The sequence below is a fragment of the Lissotriton helveticus genome, chromosome 6 (genome assembly GCF_964261635.1).
Source record: "Lissotriton helveticus chromosome 6, aLisHel1.1, whole genome shotgun sequence".
In the NCBI taxonomy this organism is placed as follows: Eukaryota; Metazoa; Chordata; class Amphibia; order Caudata; family Salamandridae; genus Lissotriton; species Lissotriton helveticus.
In genome coordinates this window covers 877504454-877528606 of record NC_136067.1, presented here as the reverse complement: position 1 = coordinate 877528606, position 24153 = coordinate 877504454, and the positions used below count along the sequence as shown (strand labels likewise).

Genomic DNA, 24153 nt, shown 5'->3' with positions numbered 1-24153 from the left:
TAGACCAGGAGTGTCCAACCTTGTCTAAAATAAGAGCTACTTATGGTCAGGGAAAAATCATCCTGAGTTATAAACAAATTTGATCATTGTGACAATAATAACTATTCCGGATAGTAGTGACCACGCCACAAAGGCATATTGTTAGATTTGGGGGTCTCTAGTTGGCAGAGGTAGGTACCTTTGACCAAATAGGGAGCCTAGCGTCTAGTCAGGGTAAGGGGGTACACGCCTAAAATAACCCTTACTCACCCCCTTGGTAGCTTGGCACGAGCAGACAGGCTTATCTCAGAGGCAGTGTGTAAAGCATTTGTGAACACATACAGTAATCCAGTGACAACACTACAGATGGACACCACACAAGTTGTATATCAAAAATAAGTATCTTTATATAGACTTGCACAAGACCACAAATAACAAAAATTCACAATACTGTACTTAAAAATGGTAGAAATAGCATAGTTCTCTTTAGATGTAAAATGCTACACTTTGAATTCAATGTTACTTTGGATGCGTAACGCTATACAACAAAAGTGTTGCAGGGAAGGTGATGCGTAGGTTCCTTACACGCAAGAACGGTGATGAGTCGGGTCCCTACTGATGCGTAGGGGATGCGTTGGTTCTTCTCGGCATGAGGAGGTGATGCGTCGATTTCTCACTGCGCTCCTGCAGCGATGCGACCAGCAGCGCCGTGATGCGATGAAGATCCGGTGCAATGAAACAAAAACGGCGTCTTCTCCTTGATGCAACGATTCTTCTGAGCCGCGACAGGGCCTGAGACACGCTTTTCCGGTGATGCGGCGGCCTCTGATACGACGGCGATCCTCTTCTCCAGCGATGCAAGGCGCTTCGATGTGACAGTTGCAGCGGCGACACCCTTCTTTAGTGATGCGACAACAGCGGCTGCGACACGCTTCTCAGATGATGCGGCGGCGTCTGATGCGACGTCGATCCTCTACGATGCGAGGCGCTTCAGCGATGCAACAGCGGCGACACCCTTCTTCAGTGATGCAACAACAGCGGCAGCGATACTCTTCTTATTCGTGAGTCGCGGTTCCAGCTCCTTGCGACACGCAGTCTCTCAAAAGGCCCAATACACAGCAGGCATTTCAAAAGAACTCTTGGGGAGCTGGTTGATGAAGTCTATTGTCCCAGAGACTTCAGCAGGAGGCAAGCTCTATCTCAAGCCCTTGGAGATCCTTCACAAGTTGAATGAAAGTAGCACCCCCCTCAACTCCTCTAATTCAGTCACCCTCCCCCAAACTACCATGTCCCCTAAGGACCGTCCCCCTCCAACACCCTATCACCTCCCTAACCCCCCTCCATCCCCTCTTAACCGCCTCCTAACGCCCATAGCCCTTCCTGTCCTTCCTCCTCCCTACCCGAAATACATTAACACCCACAACGTTGTTACCACATCTCCTCACACCCCTCACACTCTCCCTTTCTCCCTCCCTCCTCACTCTCCTTAACCAGACACTTCGCAACTTAGACTGCAATATCTCCACCCCGGTTACTGAACTTACCCAACTTAGAGAAGATTTCGTTTGGTTCAAATCCTACAACCCCAGACCGCGCCCCCCCCCTTTTTCCTCCACTCCATATGCTAGCCCTCGAAAACGCTCATATCCCAAGCTTTGGCTAACAATGCCTCTACACACCCGTTCACACAGACCCGTTCACACAGACCCCCTTCGCACCTCGAGTGTCTACTCTGCCCCCAACCTCTCTGACCTCTGCAACTACTACCTTAACAAACCCCCACTTAAAGATCATTCCTCCCCTCACTCTAACATTCCTGTTATCATGGGGACTAGCAGAATCCACTATTCTCCTAGCTCCCCCAGATCCCCCCTCAACTTAACGCCATTCACCTATGCCCCCTCCCCCCGAATACCAATCCTAAACCCTTTACCTGCATGCTCTTGAACTCCCGCTCGGCTGTCCGACATGCGACCGAAATATCGGAAACCATCCTTAACGAAGATATTGACATTGCCTTCCTCATGGAAACCTAGCTCAAGGATCACTCAACACCCATCCTTGGCCTTCTCCCCCCCCCAACCGGTTATTCTATTCTCAGAAAAGACAAACCTGAAAAAATAGGGGGTGGACTGGCAATTATTTTTTAAAAAGAACTACAACTCTCCCTAATCAGGAACACAGACTACACAACCTTCGAATACCTAGGAGCCGAACTCAAAATGAAAAGCTCTCCCCCAATACGACTATATAACATCTACCACCCACAGGGTGAGCCCCTTCCCTTCACCGAAGAACTATCTGACCTTCTAACAAAATCATTACTTTCCAACTCCAAAAATCTCTTCCTAGGAGATCTTAACCTTCACTGGAATTAACCCGATGACCCCACAATCAACCTTCTCAATAATCTTTTTGAGATTAGCGACATCAAACAACTTTGCCACTCCCCTACTCACGCCAAAGGAGCTACTCAAAACCATTCTCTCTAACTCTGATTCGACATCCCTATCTAATATTGTCCATATCGACTGGTCGGACCATCATCTTATATTGTTCACGATCTCCCCTCCAGCCCCACCCGCCCCAATGAAAAATAATACAACCACGATTATGACCAGAAATCTTAAGCAAATGCCTCCTGGCGCACTGGAACACAAACTACAAACCCAACTTCGTCTCACCCCTCCCTCCTCAAATGCAAATGAACTCCTTGAGCACTTTAACAAAACTGTCTCAGAAGTTTTAGATCAACTTGCCCCTCCGAAACTTAAAACTAAAAAAAATTTCCCCTCAAAATCATGGTTTACCTTAGACCTCAACAAAGAAAGACGCTCACTTAGACTTGCTGAAAGAAAATGGAGACAACACCCTTCCCTCTCCCATCTCGCTCTCCTTAGAACCGCAAGATCCTCCTACAAAAAACATATCTTTTCTGAAAAAGCATCTCTTCTTCATCTGCAACTCTCCTGTGCCAAGAACAGACCCAGACAACTGTTCAACATTATTAGAAAGCAAACCTCCCCTGCACCCTCCAACTGGTTGGCCTCCTCTAACAAATGTGAAGAAATTGCAAACTTTTTCACCGAAAAAATTGCCAAAACTGATTGTGCCTTTCTTCGCTCACCCCTCAATATCCCCTGGATACTACACCATTACCACCCCTCCCCCTGAACCCACCCCTGACCCCCTCACCTCTCCTTCCATCATCTACTCCTCCGGAACCCTAACTCACTAACCCACTGCTTAAAAACAATGCCTCATGGCAGAATTTCAACACCGTTTCTGAACTGGAAGTCTTCAACATCCTATCCAAACTTAAACCATCCTCTCATACAAAAGACCCTCACCCATGTGCCCTTGTCCAAGATCTAAAGCACGTCATTGTCCCTTATTGGACCAATATCATTAACGCCTCCCGCTCAACAGGGAGTGTTCCTATCTCCCTCCAACTCGGACTAATCACTCGGATCCCGAAAAACCCCAAGGCTAACCCTAATGAACCTAACAACCTCCGTCCTATCTCCAACCTCCCCCCTCCTCTCCAAAGCCCTTGAAAAATGCGCCCTACTTCAATTGGACAAACACATTGACACGTACAACCTACTAGACCCCCTACAATCCGGCTTCCTCAAAGGTTGCAGCATTGAAACTGCACTGCTTAACAAGGTCGACGACATCCACCTTGCCCTGGACAAGTGCGAGACCTGCCTACTCATCCTTCTCGACCTCACTGCTGCATTTGACACAGTTAACCACCCATCCTTACTCAATGCACTCAAAGATCGATTCGGCCTTAATGGCACTGTCCTAAACTGGTTCACCGCCTACTTCCAACATAGAACCCAACAAATCAAAATTCAAAACTGCCACTCTCGCCTAACATCTGTCTCCCTCGGTGTCCCCAAGGATCTATCCTCTTTCCTGCTCTCTTTAACCTCTTCATGGAACCCCTTACCCTAATACTTAAACAAGTCGGAATTAACTATCACCTGTATGCTGATGACACCCAACTGTACTATAAAATAAAATTCCTTTCTGATATCTTACACCTTAACACTGCCCTAACCAAGATCCAAACCTGGTTCCATACCAACCATCTCAAACTCAACCCTAACAAAACTGAGATCATTCTCTTCTCTCCCAAAAACAACCCTCTCCCCATTCAAACTTGGATCGCTGACCTTAATGCCCTAAACAGTTCTCTCTCCCTCGCCGAATCAGTAAAATCTCTTGGCATCACCATCAACAGTAAGCTTACGCTGAATTCCCATATAAAGAGTTCGGCAAAAGGAGCACTCGAACACGCCGGCATCTCAAAAAAAAAAAATCAAACCTTTTATTCCAGCTGAAGACTTCAAATTAGTTATCCAGTCTCTTGTCCTATCAAAAATTGACTACGGAAATGCTCTTCTCTCCGGAACTCCCAAAATACACCTTGCCCCCATCAAATCCGTCCTCAACCTTGCGGCCAGACTAACAACTGACTGTAAACATTTTGACCATATCTCACCTGCCCTCTAGGGCCTCAAATGGCTTCCCATCGAAGGCAGATCCTCCTATAAAATGGCCTGCATTACGCACAAATTCCTCTATCAAAAGACTCCACTCTACCTCTCAACCAAACTCAATAAAGCTGGTTGCGCTCGACCGTTGAGAAGCACCAACTCTTTTCCTCATACCCCCACTACTAAAAAAAGCCTCCCAATCCCGCTCCTTTTCTGGCAAGGCCCCCAACATCTGGAAGGCCCTCCCTAAAGATCTTTGATGTAACCCTTTGTATGTCAGTTTCAAAAGAGACCTTAAAATACACCTGCTCACTAAATACTGGGGGACTTATCATGCTAGATGCACACTAACAATGACAGGCTTTCTACAATCACAAGATGTGGCATACCACTCATGCACATATGACTATTATCATCGCGCCTGCACTAATAACTGTATTTGACTGCCTAGATATCATGTATTTCATGTACACAAAATCGTATTTTTAACAAATGACCTGACGGCTTTTCCCTAGTTTTTTAATACTCTCCTCTTTGCAATCATAAAAGCCATGTCATGTTTGGCCAAATGTCTTTAAATTAATCGACATCACGTTCCCTCGTTGTCAATAAAGTTGGTTAAATAAACCATAGGAAAGACCGAGGTTAGGGGTCTAGTAGTACATAGGATGCCACGGGGCACATGACTAAACTTCCACTGCCCTGATTGGCCCAATTTACGCAGCGTCTTCAACGCACACAATGACGAGAGCACTATGGCGCCTCTAGTGATGCAGACGCACAAACTGGGTGGCTTTGACCGGTTTCCACAGCCCCATAAAAGATCGTGTGAAACACCAGACCACCCATCGACGGGGTCCGGTATTTTGAGGGCTGCATCAGGTACAGAGCGGGTGCCTGGCTTTGCCGACGTGATTGAAAATCTGCAACAGCTCTTCCAACCAGATAAGTAACTTGCGTACAGCTTGGGGACAGGACCTAACTTCCCCTCATTGCCTTTCTCTTCCCTACAGGGTGTGCCTACTAGCCACCACCCCTTCCGAGACCCATGGTGTGATTAATGGTCACTCCACATGTAAGATGTTTTCCTATGTTGTTGTTTCTATCACCCGCCAAACCGCACCAGTGTGTTCCTTAAGAGTAATGATAGCGTTATACACTGACGCAATGATACCGTTAACGCCCAAGCAGGCGTGCAGGTGAATTAGTGCTACAAACAAGGTCCCTTCACATTACGAGTGGACCTGTCCACCACAACTAGCGATAATGTGAAAAAATATGTGCACATCCTTATCTCACTATAGTACACCATAGCTCCTATAGTTAAAGTTACAGTGCACTTCGAGAAGAGCACGAGTGCATGATGAAACTCGATCAACAAACGCACTGTTACTACATTTTAAACAATTGTTTCTTTCTTTGTGTGTTTGTTTGTGTCTGTTCTTCATTTAAGATAAATGTTGTGTTCCTACAATTAAGAAGGATCCCGCAGTAACAGCAGGTTAAAAAAAAATTCTGTTTCCTCTTTTCACATTTTAGACGCCTTGGTTAGGGTGAGCCTTAGCGCACTCATATCGCCAGAGTCTACACTTTGGTCCTGAAGAATGCCAAGCCAGTAGCATCACATAGGCAGAAACATGTTGACCACACACAGTGAGACATAGCTGACCAATCTATCCTGCACATATATCGTTCACTTTGTATTTATCCGTGCCTGGTTGGCCGACGAATACAATTATTTTTGGAAACAACCAAGACACTTTAAAACTCACCTCATAATCACTTGCACTTTTTACTCAGACAACACTAACCTGCTCCGCAGTAATCCTGGCATTGAAGCACACCGGGGAGGTACTCGACCTTCCTGGTGGAGCCCGATGATGAAGCATAACACCAACCAGGTTGGTGAGTGAGGGCTTTCTAAAGAATCAAGTTTAATTCTTCATGCTCGCTCTTCTCTTAAGAAGGCACACTCTTTTATTGTTTTGACTAAACTGGTTCACCTCCTACTTCCAACATAGAACCCAACAAATCAAAATTCAAAACTGCTTCTCTCGCCCAACATCTGTCTCCCTATGTGTCCCCCAAGGATCTATCCTCTCTCCTGCTCTCTTCAACCTCTTCATGGACACCCTTACCCTCATACTTAAACAAGCCGGAATTAACTATCACCTGTATGCTGATGACACCCAACTGTACTATAAAATAAAATCCCATTCTGATATCTTACACCTTAACACTGCCCTAACCAAGATCCAAACCTGGTTCCACACCAACCATCTCAAACTCAACCCTAACAAAACTGAGATCATTCTCTTCTCTCCCAAAAACAACCCCTCTCCCCATTCAAACTTGGATCACTGACCTTAATGGCCTAAACGGTTCTCTCTCCCTCGCCGAATCAGTCAAATCTCTTGGCATCACCATCAACAGTAAGCTTACGCTGAATTCCCATATAAAGAACTCGGCAAAAGGAGCACTCTTCACACTCCGGCATCTCAAAAAAATCAAACCTTTTATTCCAGCTTAAGACTTCAAATTAATTATCCAGTCTATTGTCCTATAAATAATGGACCACGGAAATGCTCTTCTCTCCGGAACTCCCAAAATCCACCTTGCCCCCATCAAATCTGTCCTCAACCTTGTGGCCAGACTAACAACTGACTGTAAACGTTTTGACCATATCTCACCTGCCCTCAAGGACCTTAAATGGCTTCCCATCGAAGGCAGATCCTCCTATAAAATTGCCTGAATTACGCACAAAGCCCTCTATCAAAAGACTCCACTTTACCTCTCAACCAAACTCAATAAAGCTGGTTGCGCCTGACCGTTGAGAAGCACCAACTCTCTTTCCTCATACCCCCACTACTCAAAAAAAAAACTCCCAATCCTCCTCCTGCTCTGGCAAGGCACCCAACATCTAGAATGCCCTCCCTAAAGATCGTCGATGTAACCCTTCGTATGTCAGTTTCAAAAGAGACCTTAAAATACACCTGCTCACCAAATACTGTGGGACTTAATCCCTCACTCTCCGTACTGGCTACTTTCTCTCTCCTTCCTTATGCACCACCACCTCCCTCTCGCACCTAAACCCCCCTCCCTGACCCCTCCACACCCCTCACTCCTCCCTTCCCAGACCATTTTTATTTCACATCCCACCCCTCTCACCTACCCAATCCCCCCTGCACTACTATGTTCTCCAAGCCCTCCCTTGGTATACTGTAAAATAGTTTTTCTGTAACAACATATTTGTTCTACTAGTTGGTGGACTATCCTCTCCTTCCCTTTCTCACTACAAACTCTACATTTTTCATGATACTCTTTTAGACCACCTTGTATAATTGTTTCTCTCATAACAACTGTTGTTCTTTCCTGTTTATTACCATGCAAATGTAAAGCGTTCCAATACCCTCGGGTGGAGCTAGCGCTATAGAAAACATTCAAAATAAATAAAAATAAAATAAACAAAGTTCTTTCTCCTTTCTTTGGCAGTCCGGCAACCACTGCAGGCCAATCCCCCAGACAGCACTCAGCTTAGGGATAGTCTCTTCCTCGGTTCCTCTCCTCAACAAAGGTTTCTTCTTGCTTCCCAAAAGTGATCTAATTCTCTGGGGACTGGGTCCCCCCTTTTACACTCATTTTCTCTTTGTTCTCTGAAGGCAGATAGGCCTTTGCCTAGTCCAAACCAGTTCTGGTCAGTCCTGGAGCACGTTGTTGACAAGACTCCTTCTTTTCTTTCACAGTGTAGGCCAGGGTCATCAGATGCACCACAGGGGGTGGAGCCAGCATAGTAGAGGGAAGGCACAGCCCTATTCAGGTCCCAGGTGCAACTCCTCCCACCCATCCACATGCAGATCTCTCTATTCAGCCCTGTGCTGACTCACCCTGTCTCCTGGAGTCCCCCAGCCCCTGTCAGTCAAACTCCAGACAATGAATACACAACCTAGCAGAGGCAGGCTTGGATGGTTAGACAAGAAAATACCCACTTTCTAAAAGTGGTATTTTCAAACAGAATGTTAAAACTAACTTCACTAAAATATGTATTTTATCATTCTGTATTTAGGCATAATAAACTCGAATTTTTACCTGGGTCCCCGAGTCAGTTAGGATTATAAGATGTTATAATCAAACTGCCCATTCTGGCCTATGGGGAACAGGTAGCCTTGCAATAGTGAAAAACGAAAATGGATGTAATTCCCTATTAGGACATGCCACACACATCAGAGCTTGTCCTACCTTTTACCTACAATGCACCCTGCCCGTGGGCCTACCATAGGGGTGAGTAATATGCAGAAAAGGGAAGGTTTAGGGACTAGCAAGTGGGTGCACTCGCCCAGTTAATGGCAGTACCAGACTGCACACAGGCTCTGCAAGGCAGACTTGAGACACACTTTTACATGCTGCTTCTGTGGGTGGCACAACCAGTGTTGCAAGCCCACCAGCAGCATTTGATTTACAAGGCCTGGCACACACAGTGCATTGTACTAGGGTCTGACAAGTAAACCAAATCAGCCAATCATGGAGTCCCTAATCCATACATCAATTTACCATAGGAGGCACCTGCACCGTGGCACTGGACAGCAGTGGCCCTGTGCCCAAAGTATCTATAACCAGCAAAAACACATGAGGCAACAGCAAAATATGGTAGGGAGACCCACGCCAAGGTGCCAGGTCTAACACATATCAATAGTGATCATCCCAACGTTTCAGACAGGGTAACTGGCAGAAATGTCAGGAAGCATTATCACTCTGAATGGCTAAACTGGAGTAATAAAATAACATAAAATAAAAACAGGAACAATATGTCGAGAGATACCCTGTGAGAGATAGAAATAAAACGGGGCAATTTTGCTTTTATTAAAAAACGGACAACATGATATGGAGAAAGCAGGTCCAGGATACAAATAATATAGAAACCTGTATTTATTTTTCCTTAACAGAACACATCCAGTTCTCAGGAGGATCACGTAAATACTATGCCCGTTCTAGGAGGGTTTTAAAAGTTTTTAAGGTAAGACACTACAATGAGAATTGGCTAAGCAATAGGGCAGGTCCCTCTTCCTGAAATTGGGCCCTTACCCAGAATAAAATATAAGGTGGTATTTTATCTATACAGATACTGAATCTAATCTACCAAAAAAGTGAAGCAACAGGAAAAGTTAACCCAATACAAGAAGTCCTGACCAGAAAATAGAGGTAAATATTTTAGTAGACTACAAACTGGGGTAGAAACAGAATATAAAAGAACACACTGTCTAAAATAACTGTATATGTCCCCAGAAAATACCAGATGGGACCCCTGAGATGTGACAGGGAGGAAGTCAATTAAAGCTTCTTGGATGGTTCTTATTTTCATCGCCCTCAACATAGATGGGGTAAGAGTGGTTGGCAGCTGCATAGAATTGAGTGAAAGTGTCACGCATGGACCCCTAATCTACTAATTTCCACAGCATATTGTGTTCGGAGGGTCAATCGATAATCATAAGGGTCTTGGCTGAAACCAAGTGGAAACTTAAAACTGATGAAATGTATCATGCACGGTGCACGAGATAGGTTCACCTAGTTGTTAAGATAGATGTATCTCAATACATAAGGCATGTTTACCTAGTGGCCAACATAGACGTATTTAAACAAACCATATGACCTAGATAATGGATAGGAGGGATATGTATATTAACAAACCATATGATTTAGATAATGGATAGGAGGGATATCACTCCCTGAGCTTGTCATTGTAACCAACCCTTATTTATGAAAAGTAAATAATATACATTATAAGTGAGTGACAGCCTGTCTTTCTCTCCATATAATTGCAGAGAGGGTGCGAGTCACTGTATATTCAAGTGAGAAACCCCGACCAAAGAAGTCCTGAAGAAGGTGCTAACTTATCAGTTTCTTTGCACCGAAACGCGTCGACGCATTCTTGTAAATACGGAGAATCCAACCAGGGCATAGTAAACAGTGGATGTACATGAAAGAGTGTTACTGTTGTTTACTCTAATGTATAAGTTCTGCAAGCCTTTTTTGGATCCAGTGAAAACCAGTGGCAAATAGATCAAGTGACCACACTAGAACTAAGGGGGTTTAGATTACTAGGTTCATTTTTTACTAATTGTCTATATGAGTTATTGAAATGTTGTAATGCTTTTATGTGTTTTGCTCTAGATTACTGTTATTTTGATTTTGATTTTAAATCCCACACGTGGAGCTGTATATTGTGTTGCATTTACTGTGATTTATTTTGTTTTTATTCATTGTTTTCATAAAAGAAATGTTTTAAATATGGCACTCTAGCACCTATGTATTTTGTATGTACAATATTTTTATTAAAATAGACTGTGAACGACTCAATTTGACTGTGGAAATTACTATACTTTCTAGAATACAGCCACCTGGCTAATGAGACTAGAGTTGTGTGTGGCCAAAGTGGCAGTAAAACAAAACGAGTGTCCCCCAGGGATTTCCCTTTGACTTAAGGTCTTCTGTACCCTGTTCCCTGGCGATAGTGGGGTACCCTCTCTTGAGACACACGTAATAAAATAACAACCTGAAACAGCAAGTGCTTTCTAGTACAACAGACAAGACCACAGCAATATATCTTCCTAACTCAATGTGAATTATTATTCGAAAATCTGCTTTAAACGCTTTCAAACTTTATATTTTCTTATATCAAATACGACTTTTCTTTTTGACTAAACAAACTCAATTTTCTAAAGAAATGCTTGTCTTTTTCTGAAAGAAGCATACATGTTTATTAATTAATCAGATATACAAATGCCTCACATAAAGGTTCTGCCCTAGATGCCCAGTATTAATATCAAATGACATGGCTATCTACCATAATCCCAAGAATGCCTAAAATATGGCAGTAATGTCCACTATTATGCCAGGCCAACTGTTATGCCAACGTTGCATATCATGACCAGGATGAACACAATATTTCACTACTGGGCACCATTATGCCAGGGATGGCCACAATTCGTTCCATGATGGTCACAACATATCAAAAATGGCTGCCAGTTTCCCACACAAGACCATAATCCCTAAAATATGTGAAGGGTGACTGCTATTATCTTGCGGTCACAATTATGCTAGGATTGGAAACAATAGTGCCAGAGATGAACCTCTTATGATGGAGGGCACCATAAACATCTGGTGATCTCAGATACCGGGCTTAGCTTCATAGGAGTAACACCATCTGTCAGGGAGGAATTTAATAACAGACATAGAGGAATACACACATACAAAAATGTGTACACATGCATACACATCGAATCATGTGCATTTCAACACGCAAATTTGCACTCATGCATGTACATCCACAACCATTACCCAGTCCTTGGAAAGGAGTGGCCTCCTTAACGGTCTACTGTGGAGCCTCCCAGTCTCCTCTGCTCCTGGCCTGCTTATGTGCTCAAATCACTCACCTTGGGTCTGGCGTCTTTACTCCCACATTTAGTGACTACACTCTAGTTACTGCTGTCACTGTAATTTCCCCTATTTGTGGTTACCCTTACTAAGAGGCAGCCATAGTGAAGTCTACGACGGGCATCTAGTTAATTTTAGATTCCATTTCTGTAATAGTGTCCATAATAACACCATCTTAACTTTGACAACTCCTTCATTAAGGCAATTGAGCCCACTCGAAGCAAAGATATATAGTATGAGTGAAAAGCCAGCCCTATCATGAAGCACGCCACGCTAGGGTGAATGAGGGTTTTGCATCCTTTATTGTAAACAAACACCACATACAAATCAAATCACGTGTTTGTTAAGAGCAACTACTCACCCGTAAGGGTCTCAAGGCTCTGGGAGGGGTTGGGGGGAGGGGGGGTGTTTGCAGGTTCCAGTCCATCAAGGAGGGGGTCTGTCGAAGAGCCAGGTTTTGAGGTTTCTTGCGAAGACGGAGAGCGATGGGATTTGTCTGAGGTGGAGCACATACTGACCAAGAGAGTAAGCACACACCTGACAGAAGGTTTCTTCATTTTCCTTCCTTATTTGCTTTTCCCTGGAGTATCAATTGTGGGTATACATTGATAAATGTAAACAGATTGCCTAGCACAGCGAGCCAACAGTAGCTTTGCACAGACAGTCCTTCAAGCTGCCCCTCACACCATCAGCCCTAGTGACATTTGTGTACAAACGTGTCATTGTGCACCAATGCTCGTGCAGCCCTAAGCCATCTATGCTTTCCCTGCACACTTCTGGCAATGAAGACAACATTGCGATCTGCCTGTCAAGCAGACTCCCAGTAGTCGGCAATACTAGCCATGGACCCTTTGCAATGCCGACTGGCACAGAGCTTGCCAGTAACACACAAAGCCAGCCATGAAACGTTATTTGTGATAACTCCCTTGCACTATACCAATCGTGTTGCTTTCCAGTCCTGCACTTCCCGTCGGTCTTGTTAAGAGAAAGCTCTTTAGGCAGCCTGATGCCTGCTGGCCTTGCGCATTGCCAGTTTTGCGTTGTCTGACAGCCACAACAATAATCTGACAGTGCTTTACGCTGTAAACCATGAACGTGCAAGTTTAGAAAACATCTAAGCACCTGCCTGCCCAGCACACTTTGTGAAAGCCCCACACCGTGGGCATGTAAATGAATACGTAAACATAAACCGTGAGAAGAACGGCAGCTGAATATCACTATGCCATGTTGGCTTTTTAACCAATAGCACTTTGAGCTCATACTTTGTTTTTTGCAGTTTAATTTATATAGCGCGAACTCGGCCAGGTATTGAAAGCTTTACATGAGCACCTGTTAGATTATATAAGGACACATGCATTTTTGGGGGAGCCACCGGGAGATTAAGGGTTTTGCCCAGAATCAAGGGATGTTACTCACATTTTACCACACAAAAATACATATCCCTGAAACGAGAAATGCCCTTGGCTATCTAAAAACTTCAGGCATAGTTATAAAGTAAGGTGCTGCACATAACATGGGACCTGCGTGGCAGCCATGTGCATATCGAATGGAGAGAAATTTTACGCAACTTTTTTTAAGCAAAATGTCCTTCTTTGGTTAGCTTGAAAAAACGCTATTATTCCTGCTAAAGGAGCAATTCGCTTGAGAGGGATGGATGTTGATCAAATGTAGTGAACCTGTCACAAATAAACACGGAAGCAACAATGCAACTTTGAGCACCTGCGCAATGGGCGGTGAAGGTTAGCCGCTGCTGTCACAGGCTCATACACAGTGGCGCGAATTGTTTTAACATTCAAATGTATCACATTACCTAATACTTTCACTCTCAAGCAGTATTGTGGAACTTAAGCGCACAGCGTCAAACATAGATTTGACAAACTGAAGTACAAGCTTCAACTTTGAAATAATAACAAAACTTAAGTGCCCAAAGCGACACCGTGAAATTATTTTGCTCTAATTTCTATTGAGTTTGTTTAGAGGAAACACTGATGTTAGCCTCACAATCTGGAGAAACCCGAGCGTGCACTTTACCTACCGCCCCAATAACACCAGGCTTCTTCTTTTTCTTCGCTTCCAACTCTAAACATCGCCAACCAGAGAGAGATAATTGGGAAAGCTGGGTTTCTTGTGATGGACAGGCCAGGGCGCCGCGCTGGGAGTGTCTGTCTGGCTGCACCTCCCGCTAAGCTCCAGTGATTGGTTGGAACGAGCAGCACGGCCATCCAATAATGATGAAAACAAACCACGCTGCACCGGAAGAGGTCGCCGAACTGCCCCGGAAAACATCGCTCAGCCGCAAGGGGACCGACACTTCATAACTGTGTGTCCTGAAACTTTGTAAGCCGGAAACCTGCAACCAGCTGCTTCTGGCAAATGGAGCGTGAGAGCTGGCTGGCGCGGGAAGATACAACTCCAGCTGCCAGCAATACACGAGGGAGATGAATTCCGCATGCTGGCAGAATCAGAAGAAGCGCTACAAGCAGCAGAGTAGAGCGGAGGCATGGGCTATATTAATGTCTGAGAAGACCTCAGTGTGTTTTGGGGCACATGAGTGGCCGGCAGAAGCCCATGTTTTGAAGGAAGTGCAAGTTCTAGTGTCAGGCGATGAGCATGTGACTGGAGGCGCTACAGAGTCTCAAAAAGAGCCCCGGGTAGGCAGAAGTCAGACTGCAGTGCTTTAAGTGTGACCAAAAGGGCCAAGTGGGCAGCGCTGGAAATGGAAAACAATGTACTTCTAAAGAAAAAAAGGCACCAAGGGCATCTATGATCAAGAGACTGTCCAGAAAAGCAAAGTACCCCCACTTCGATCCAAAGCTCTTAGGACACCAAGCAAACAAAGCAAACCATCACGCCACTCCCCAGAAGAGCTCTCTTGTCTCTTCCATCCAAGCATCTATTCATTCATCCTTCCATCCACCTCCTTTATTTATACGTTTTCTATAGCGCTAGCTAGACCCATAGGTGTCAGAGCGCTTTACATGGTCTTGATAGCAAACAGTAATGCAGGCATGCAATGAACATATGAGACAGTAGTACAATAGACAAATGGTACCCATCAAAGGTGCACGTTGAGTGACCAACACTAGAGACACAATTTGAGAGGATCTAAAAGTCAGACAAGCTCAAAAAGAAAGAGAGAACCGCTGCTTCAGACAGAGGGTCTAGGTCTGATCAAGCGATACTTTACTAAGATCCATAGGAGTTAAAGTATTTGTTGAGGAGTAGGAGTTTCGGGTTTTTCTTGAAGGAAGGGTTGCATCGAAGGTCACACGTGAGTAGTGAGATCCATATGCTTGGAGCATTTCCTGAAAAAGAGCGCAACTTGGTTGCTGTCTTTTTTAGAATGGGAGGTAGGCGCAGAAAAGCATTTAAGCTTCTCAACGATCTAGTGGTTCCTGCTTTCCTCAGCTTGTTTTCTAAGTAGTTAGGTGTATGAGAGTGAAGGGCTTTGTGGATGATACATGCAGTCTTGTAGGTACATCTACCTTCAATAGGAAGCCAGTTGAGGCTCTTGAGTACAGGATTGATGTGCTCAAATCGTTTAACGTCTGAGATGAGCCGGGCTGCCAGGTTGAGAACAGATTTCAGGGGGGCAAGGTGAGTTTTAGGTGTCCCAGTTAGAGTGGCATTACCATAGTCTAGTTTCGAGAGGACCATGAATTGCACCACATTTTTTAAATCATCTGCGGGAATAAGTGGTTTAAGTTTCTTGAGGTTTTTGAGTGTGTACAGTGCGTCTTTAGCTGTATTCTTGATGTGCTCTTTCATTGACATGTTGTTGTCCAGGACTGAGCCAAGGGATTTTGCAGAGTTGGAGAAAGTAAGGGAGCAATTTAAGGCATTTAGGTCAATGAGCCATTCGTGTATTGGAAGGCGGTTACTTTTAGGGGAGAAAAGAATAACTTCTGTCTTGAAGGAGTTTAGCTTTAGGTTATTTGCGTAAAACTAGGATTGTAACTTGTTCAAAATGTCATTGAGATGTCGAATGTCACTGGGTGATTTTATTTTGTAGTAAAGTTGGGTTTCATCAGCATATAGGTGGATTTGATCTCTGCTTGTTTTAAGATTACTGTTAAGATTGAAAAGGGAGGGGGATAGAATTGAGCCCTGAGGCATGCCAAGATTTATCCGAGTGGGTTTAGACAGGCAAGAGTTAATTTTGATTTGTTGCGAGTGATGTTGAAGGTAGGAAGAGAACCATTTAAGTACCGTGCCACTCAAACTGAAACGCAACTTCAAAGACTCAAGTAGGGCTGGGTGATTGACCGTATTGAATGCCGCAGATAGGTCAAGTAGAATAAGTAGGTAGGCGTCACCCTCGTCCAAGGCTCTGTGAATGTCATCAGATATGTTCAGCATGGCCGTTTCAGTACTACAGCCTTTCCTGAAACCGGATTGGCAAGTGTCAAGGAGGGAGAATTTTTGTATATGATAATTGAGTTGCTGTAAGGCACATTTTTCTAAAGTCTTGGCGAGGAACGGGAGGTTGGAGATAGGTCTGAGGTTGTTAAGATCGCTGGGGTCAGCGCTGGTATTTTTGGGGAAGGGTGTGATTTGTCTTAGTAGGAGCGATATCGGCACACAACCTGTGGTGAGAGATGTGTTGATGAGAGTCCAGAATGGGGCGATGAGGTGGTTATCCACTATTTCATCTTTACAGTTTGTCATTCATTCCTTCATCCATCACTTTGTGTTTCACTATCTGCCTAGCCATTTCCAAACCTATCCATCAAACCCATCCATCCTTTCACTCATCCATCTCTCTATCCACCCATTCACTCATCCATCCTTTCAGTCATTCACCCATCCTTTCGCTCATCCTTCCACACCTTCCATCCACCCTTTCAATCCAGTCATTCTCCATTCACTCATCCATCATTTCACTCAACCATCCTTCCTTTCACACATCCATTCATCCTCTCATCCATTCATTTACCCTTTCACTCATCCATCTGTCCTTTCACCCTTTCCTCCATCCATTCACCCTCCCTTTCACTCATCTATCCATCCTTTCACTCGCTCATCCAAGCTTTCACTTATCTGTCAATCCATTCAGCCTCCCTTTCACTGATCCATAAATTCTTTCAGTCACTCATTCACCCACCCTCTCTTTCACTCATCCATCCATTCACCCATTCATAGTTTTTTCTTATCCATCCGTCCATCCTTTAATCCGCCACCCTCCTTTCACTCATCCATCCACCCTTTTATCCATCCATCATCCCCGTGCCTTCACTCATCCATTCTTTCTCATCCTCCATCCTTCCTTTTCCTCATCTATCCTTTCTCTCATCATCCATCCATTCTTTCACTCATCCATCATCCCCTCTCTCTTTCACTCATCCATCGATTCTTTCACTCATCCATCCACTCTTTTGATCACCCTTTCGTGTTATGAGCCTTTATCTGCCAAGTTGCAGGCAGAAGAGTCCCATTAATAACTCCACCTCACTGTAGCTGCTAAAGCAGGAGGTTCACAACTCCACTGAATATGATAGCACTTCGGTTCTGGGTTACTTAATCCGTCACAAGCAGATATAATTTTAAAATACCTTGCAGAGTTAAGATACCTAATGCAGAGATATTTCTGTAACCAGTACGTTTTAGGGTATAGTGGGAAGCAGAAAGTTATCTCTGGTGTACTGGTAATATTTTGAACGGATGCAGCACTTTGGCTGGGACTGCACTACATGTGATTCACACGCATTCAAAGCTTTTTTGTTTAAGAGGTTGGCACCTGTGTGTTTGTCTACAGCAATCTTTCTGAACCCTTTGACTTCTGTGGACTCCTAATGAATTACCATTGAAAGTCAGGGACTCCCACCAACACAATTCTAAACCTCCAAACATTAGCCAAAAATAAATACACAAGTATAATTCCAACAGATACACAAATGATGGAATAATGTATTTAATTCACAAAGAAAAAATGTGAACATTTTAATGGGAAAGTTGGAGCTTTTCAATTTGTTGAAACAAAGGCTATATGCTAGACTCTATCTCTTTTTGTTGACACACCAGTGCTGTTTCTATTTAGGCCCCCAGTCATTATTACTAGATTCTGTTTGTTGTACTTGTGCTGCTCCGCAAAATCAAGATAAACATACTGTGAGACAATGGGTAACTGGTTGAGGGTTGTAAAATCCTACTAAAGCAGCAACCACAATCATTCTGAGGGTGAGGCACAGGCACATTTCAAATTAACCTGTGCCTAACACTCTGGTAGCTTGGCACAAAAGCAGTCTCGCTGAAAGTAGAGGAAATGTGTAAAGTATTTATGCAGCACTTCAAAAAGAAATTAAGTGAAAACACAACACAAGAAAAAAACCACACCAATTTAAAAAAAATAGAGAACATTTAAATAAATAAATCAAGACTAAAGCGGTAAAGAGTCCAATCAGTAGAACCAGAGATATGCAGTGGTAAAAACTTAAATGAGACCGGGAGAAAGTCACAAGTTTAGGCTGACCGCAATTGAGGGCGAGTTGGATAGTCCAGCGCAAACAGTCCTGTTCGAGGTGGAGGGGACTGTTAGGAGGAGGGGAAAGTCGAAGATGGTCATCGATGTAGTGCGAAGAGCAGTCCCGGCTTCGCAGACAGTCTTCGCTGTGGCACGAAGATCTGTTGTCATCGCTAATGGCCGGGCCAGAGCTTCGCAGAGGCGCTCCCTTTGAGCGGTCAATGCTGTATCGTAAAGGTTCGAGCTGACGGAACTTCACATTGGCGGGCAGTGCGATTGACATGTTTTGGCACCAACTGGTGGCCCGTTTCAGTTACGAAGAGCCCAACAACTCCAATTCAGCTGCACTGAGGCCACATCAAGTGTCCGGGTCCTAAGGGGTACTACTTAGAGGTCAGGGGCTTACACCAACTGGATCTAGGTGCTGGTTCAGGTAGTTCTGAATAGGATGCCAGCAGATTAGCCCTTTGAGTCACTCTGGGAGTCCTGGTTTCAGGTGCAGGTCCGATTCCTCTGACTCAGGCAGGAGGGTAGTAGGGCAGCATTCCAGCAGGGCAGCAGTCCAGCTGAGTGGCAGTCCTTTCAGCAGCACAACAGTCCTTCCTTGCAGAGTCTCCACAGGTCCAGAAGCGTACTGAAGAGTTGATTTCTGAGGTCCAATATTTATAACAGGTGCCTCCTTTGAAGTGGGAGAAGCTTCAACAGGTTTCTTTTTGAAGGGCACAGGTTTCCTGCTTCCCCTGCCGCAAGACTAATTATAGCGGTTATGCTGCCCTTTGTGTGACTATTCAAGTCTAAGTAGGGCTGTGCCCAGCTCCTCCCTCTCATTCTGCCAGTGATGGCCCATATGAGGTTATATACAAGCCTAAAGCTAGAATCACACTGTTGAAATATAGAAGCCATCACCTTAGAATTATACAAGCCATCACCCTAGAAATCTTAGGGATAACCTCCCATTTGGGCAGGTTTTAAGAATTAAACATTATTTCTATTTTACTAAAGCCAAGATTCTGCTTGAAAAACTTGCATCAAGAGGATATTCCTACCTTTTAGTTAAACAGACCCTTAAGTGAGCATGGTATTATGACCAAGACTCCTTGCTTCAGGTTAAAGAGAGACCCACACAGACAACCTACTTGTGTTACTACCTTTGGCACAATCCAACAGGATCAAAAAGATTATACTAAAAAATAGGCAGTTAATCGTTACCACTCAAGAATACTGTGAAAAACCTATGTTTGGCTATAAGAGAAAAGGAAACTTGAAGGGAGCTGTTGGTTAGGGCCTATAATTATCCAAAATCATTGTCATTCAAGCAGATGTAGGGGCTAACACCAATTTGTGGGCAGCATCCACATGGAAATTGTTCTGCATGCACCACAACGTCCGTGGTAAAGCCTTATGTATTGAACGAGAGATCCTGGAATCTAAAGTGTCATTCTAATTGTTGTTCTAAAAATTTCATATATTGCATTGCATGTCTCTGTGTAATATTTGTATTGGTAAAACAACTCAAGAAGTGAGAAAACGAATCACCCAACATCAATCACGCATTCGCTGTAAAGAGTCAAATGCCCTACTTGTTGAACATTATGTAAACATATGACATGCACCAACTGCGCTGAAATGGTTTGTTCATGAAGTGGTTAAAAGCACTAAATGTTGGGGGGGCGTAGTCTCACTGCGAATGGAGTGAGATGCACGCCGCTGGAGCTCCGGCAGATTGCTACCTTCATAAGCTGTTAAAGCGGAGCTGGGGCTTGTTTGGCGCCGCTTTCTGGGGCGCACCAGTGGCGGAGGGTGAGGGACCCCCGCTGGCGAGCTGACGACACTGAGGCTTCAAGACACACAAAAAAGCTTAGATAGGGTCAGAGGCCAAGGTTCTAAGACCAACTGGAATATGCAGCCCCAAACTGACATGTAAACACAAAATATATACCAGCGTCTAGAAATAAGAGAAAAGAAAGAATAATTCTTAACAAGATTCAAAAAATGTAATATAACAAAATGACATTAAACTTGTGTATGGATTCCCATCATTCACCAAGCCTGGTGATTAGCTTCATCATGTGGGTATCCTTTTGTATAGAATGACATTCCTGCTCTATAGATATCAGAGCTCTCGGATGTCAAAAGGTATAGTTACCAAGATGAGCAAGATAGAGTGTATGGGATCACATTTTAAGTGCAGTGCAAATGTGAAGTGAAAAAATGTAAAATTGATGCGTGAACAGACTATGAATTTTATTGATGTCTGCCACGATCAAAGGTTAAAAACAGAACTCAAGGACCAGTTTTAACAAATAGCTGTCCTCAACAGAAGTGGTCAACATGTTTCAGCACTCAACGGCAAAAGGTTCAACCATGTGCTTTCATCAGGACCTCTAAAGATAATAAAGCTACTGCTATTGCAAAGTTACAAAAAAGGATATAGTGTGAGTCTAACGTCTCACAATCCAGAATTCCTCGTGGACTCAACAATGATCTGAAAAATAAAGTGACACAGTACACAAATGAATCTTGAAAAAAGAATATCCTATTAGTTCTCTGATTATGCGTGGTAAGAAAGTATTGAACCATCACACACACACCCAATCAATGGGGCAAAACTCCATCTTACCTTGTTAGTATGGAGGACAAAACCTCACCCCACCTGGCAACAGCTCAGGATAAACCAGGCACCGCTCTAAAAGGAAAAATACACCGAACTCAAATTTCTGTGGTGTAACATGCCTTAACGTTAAAAACAGAAACAATTGCCACGGGCACTCGACACAACAAACCCGGCAAGTACAGCTACACACTCTCTCATCAATGGACATTACTATTTGTAGTATATATTGTCCGAATACATTACTTGCCAAAAGGAAAAACAGCCCTAAGCATCGACAGTAGTCACCATCAAACTCCCAGAGACGTTATTACCCCGCAGCAAGATCGAATCTGATCATGATACATAATCCATCGTATGATGTGCAAACCTGAATACGTGGACATTATTATACAAACATGAGAGAGAACTACTGATAATATCTGAGCCCATACGATTATTAAACTTGATTAGACACTGATTAGGTAATGGGTAAGTTGGAATAAACGCCCAATGGTAGCCTGAGACTGGGAGAACAAACCATAGTAACCACCAATATCTTAGAGGATCGTAATGTGACAGCGCATAAGAGCGCACTCTCTTACCTCTCCGTCTGTACCTCTGACGGTCTTTAAAGCCGTCTGGGAGGTACCGAACGGGAAGTAGAAGGTGGTTAAATACACCTCTTTCACCCGAGTATCCAGACGCGGTCTTCCGGGTTCTCGGACGAAGTCCCGGAGTTCGCGAGGTCTCACGAGACTACGTCAAGAACTACCGGGTGACATGGGATATGTAGTCTGCTTCGTTCGCGCTGATACGAAGGGTGTAGACTTAAAAAATATTTATAGGCAATGTGCATGAAAGGCTATTGTGTGGTCACATGTTAAATTTACCTAGTCATGCTAAATTGTGATTAAGCATTTCTTTCGAGTGGTTTCACATAGGCACGTTTTCTTAGTGAAACCCATATGCAAGTCAGTAAAGTTTCAAATGTAAACAATGATCCAACAAGAGTCTCGCAAACTGAGGCTTCACCTGCTGCAGTGGAACGGCCGCCTTGCACTGGCGCATTAGTGGCGGCGGACGCATTGGAGGTGCAGATGGCCGATAGGGCACTCCCCGGCCGCCCCGGCTGTCCGCCATCTTGAATCCAGGCGTGGACCCGATCGTGGCGGAGGCAGCCCGGAGCGAACAACTGGCGTGGCAGACGGCTGGTGGCTAGGTATCATGGCGGTGAGTGGTGCTATTGAATGGCTGGCGATGGATGGAGGTGGCGTATAGGGTAACCCCGACTGCTGAGGGCCCGGATCCGACCCTATCTTGACATGCTCTGGATATGGCGCGCAGGGGCCCTGCTGACGGAGGCGAGGGGGAATTGGGCCGCCGCCCCTGTGAAGAAGACCACCGCTGTGGCTGCATACCCTGCCTGATTGCCCGGCCTCCTCCCTGAAGTAGCCCAAAGACACCCCTCAGAGGAGGCCCGCCCGAGGGCTTCCAAGCCTGTGCCAGCCACGCCGGGCCGTGACACACCGGACCATGCGGCTGGGGCCTGCGGGGAGACTGACCTGACCCAGGTGCGCTTGCCGCTGCCCCTGTAAGGAGACCGCCGCTGTAGACGCACACCCCACCCAATTGCCCGTCCACCTCCCTGAAGCAGCCTAAAGACACGTCTGCGAGGAGACCAACCTGAGGCATTCCCGGCCAGTGCCAGCCACGCCGGGCCGCGAAACACCCGATAGCGCGGTCGGGGACTGCGGAGAGACTGGCCCAACCCCGGTACGCTTGCCGCTGCCCCTGTGAGAAGAACACCCTAAATGATTGCCTGGCTATCTCCCTGAAGCAGCCCACGGACACTCCTGTGAGGGGGCCCACCTGAGGCCTTCCCAGCCTGTACCAGCCGCACCAGGACGCGACACACCGGACCACGGGGAGACTGGCCTGCCCCCAGTGCGTTCGCCCCTACGCAGGGCCGCTCAGGTTCGGGTGGAGCGGCTGACCAGAAACACTGAGGCTACTGCCCTGCACTGCCTTTGCCCGGGCGGCCCTCTGGTCCTCTTTAGTAGCCTTTGGGGCCTTGTGGTGGCCCGACTCCGGGGCACGAGACACGGCAGCCTACAGTTCTCTGAATCAATGGGCGGGGCCCTGGGCTCCGTGACATCAGTAAGATGAGCAACAAGTAAGATGCAGCTCCTGTGCGACATAGTGGAGAAATATCACTGCTGCGGGCCACGTGCGCCACTGAAACTGTCGACCGACGCGTGCGGACAGGCCCTCCCAACAATCTCCCCTACACCTCCCACAGGGCATGGTCCCAAAGGGCCTGAGCTGGCCCCTGCTCTCGGAGGCCTCAACTGATTTGACTGTGCGGTGCTGGTGGCGCGGCCTGGAGAGGCCTTGAACTACAAACGAAAGTGCGAACGCACTATAGGCGAGGGCCTGGTCACACCCTGGTGCTCTGAATTGTTACTGGCCCGCGCCATATTGCTTGTAGATCCCCACCTGACACGCCCCGGCCCTAGGCATCTGGACCGGAGCGGGCACAGCTGCAGCTCTCGCCACCTTTTCCACGTCCCCACAACTGCTTTTGTCTAACACTCCTGGCACTGGTGGACACTGGCTCCTGCCGGGAGGTGACACGCACCAAGTTAACGAAGGACGCAACGGCACCCCAGAAGGACAACCCTGTTGCTGCGTTGTGGGGCAAAGCGGGCACAGCAGCCCCCGGAGAAATGGCCTCACAGAATGGAGGGGACTCACCACCTGTCACCCAGGCTTTCATGCCTAGGTTCATGTCAGAGCTCAAAACTGAAATCGGATCCTTATGCACGGAGGTCCATTCCTGTGTTCCAGAGCTCAGGAAAGAGGTCACTGACCTTGGAGAGTGAATGAATGGCCTCGAGAAGACGATAGATGCACCAACAGAGGACCAAGAGCAACTCTGGCAGCCCCTGGCCACCCTGGAGGAGCAACACATAGAGTTGCAACTGAAGCAGGAGGACTTGGAAAACCGGAGCCGATGGAATAATCTCCGTATCGGGGGGGGGTCCCTTTAGGGGCCGAGGGGACAGACATCATGACCTATGTGGCGCCGCTCCTGCATGAGGTTTGGGGAGACGTTGACACTTCCCCGCTGGCCCTGGACCGAGCTCATTGAGTCTCTGGCCCCCCGGTCAACCGGGCCTTCTCCC

At 45.7% G+C, this 24153-nt stretch overlaps 1 protein-coding gene across 3 annotated transcripts in view; it reads right to left on the bottom strand.

The window, feature by feature from the left end:
• MCM9 (minichromosome maintenance 9 homologous recombination repair factor) overlaps positions 1–14090 on the bottom strand; it is a 352109-nt gene extending 338019 nt beyond the window's left edge. For all 3 annotated transcript variants that reach the window (XM_078648476.1, XM_078648477.1, XM_078648478.1), the window contains exon 1: positions 13951–14090. The gene's annotated coding sequence lies outside the window, so the exon portion shown is untranslated. The remainder of the gene's footprint in view (positions 1–13950) is intronic.
• Positions 14091–24153: the final 10063 nt, after the last annotated feature.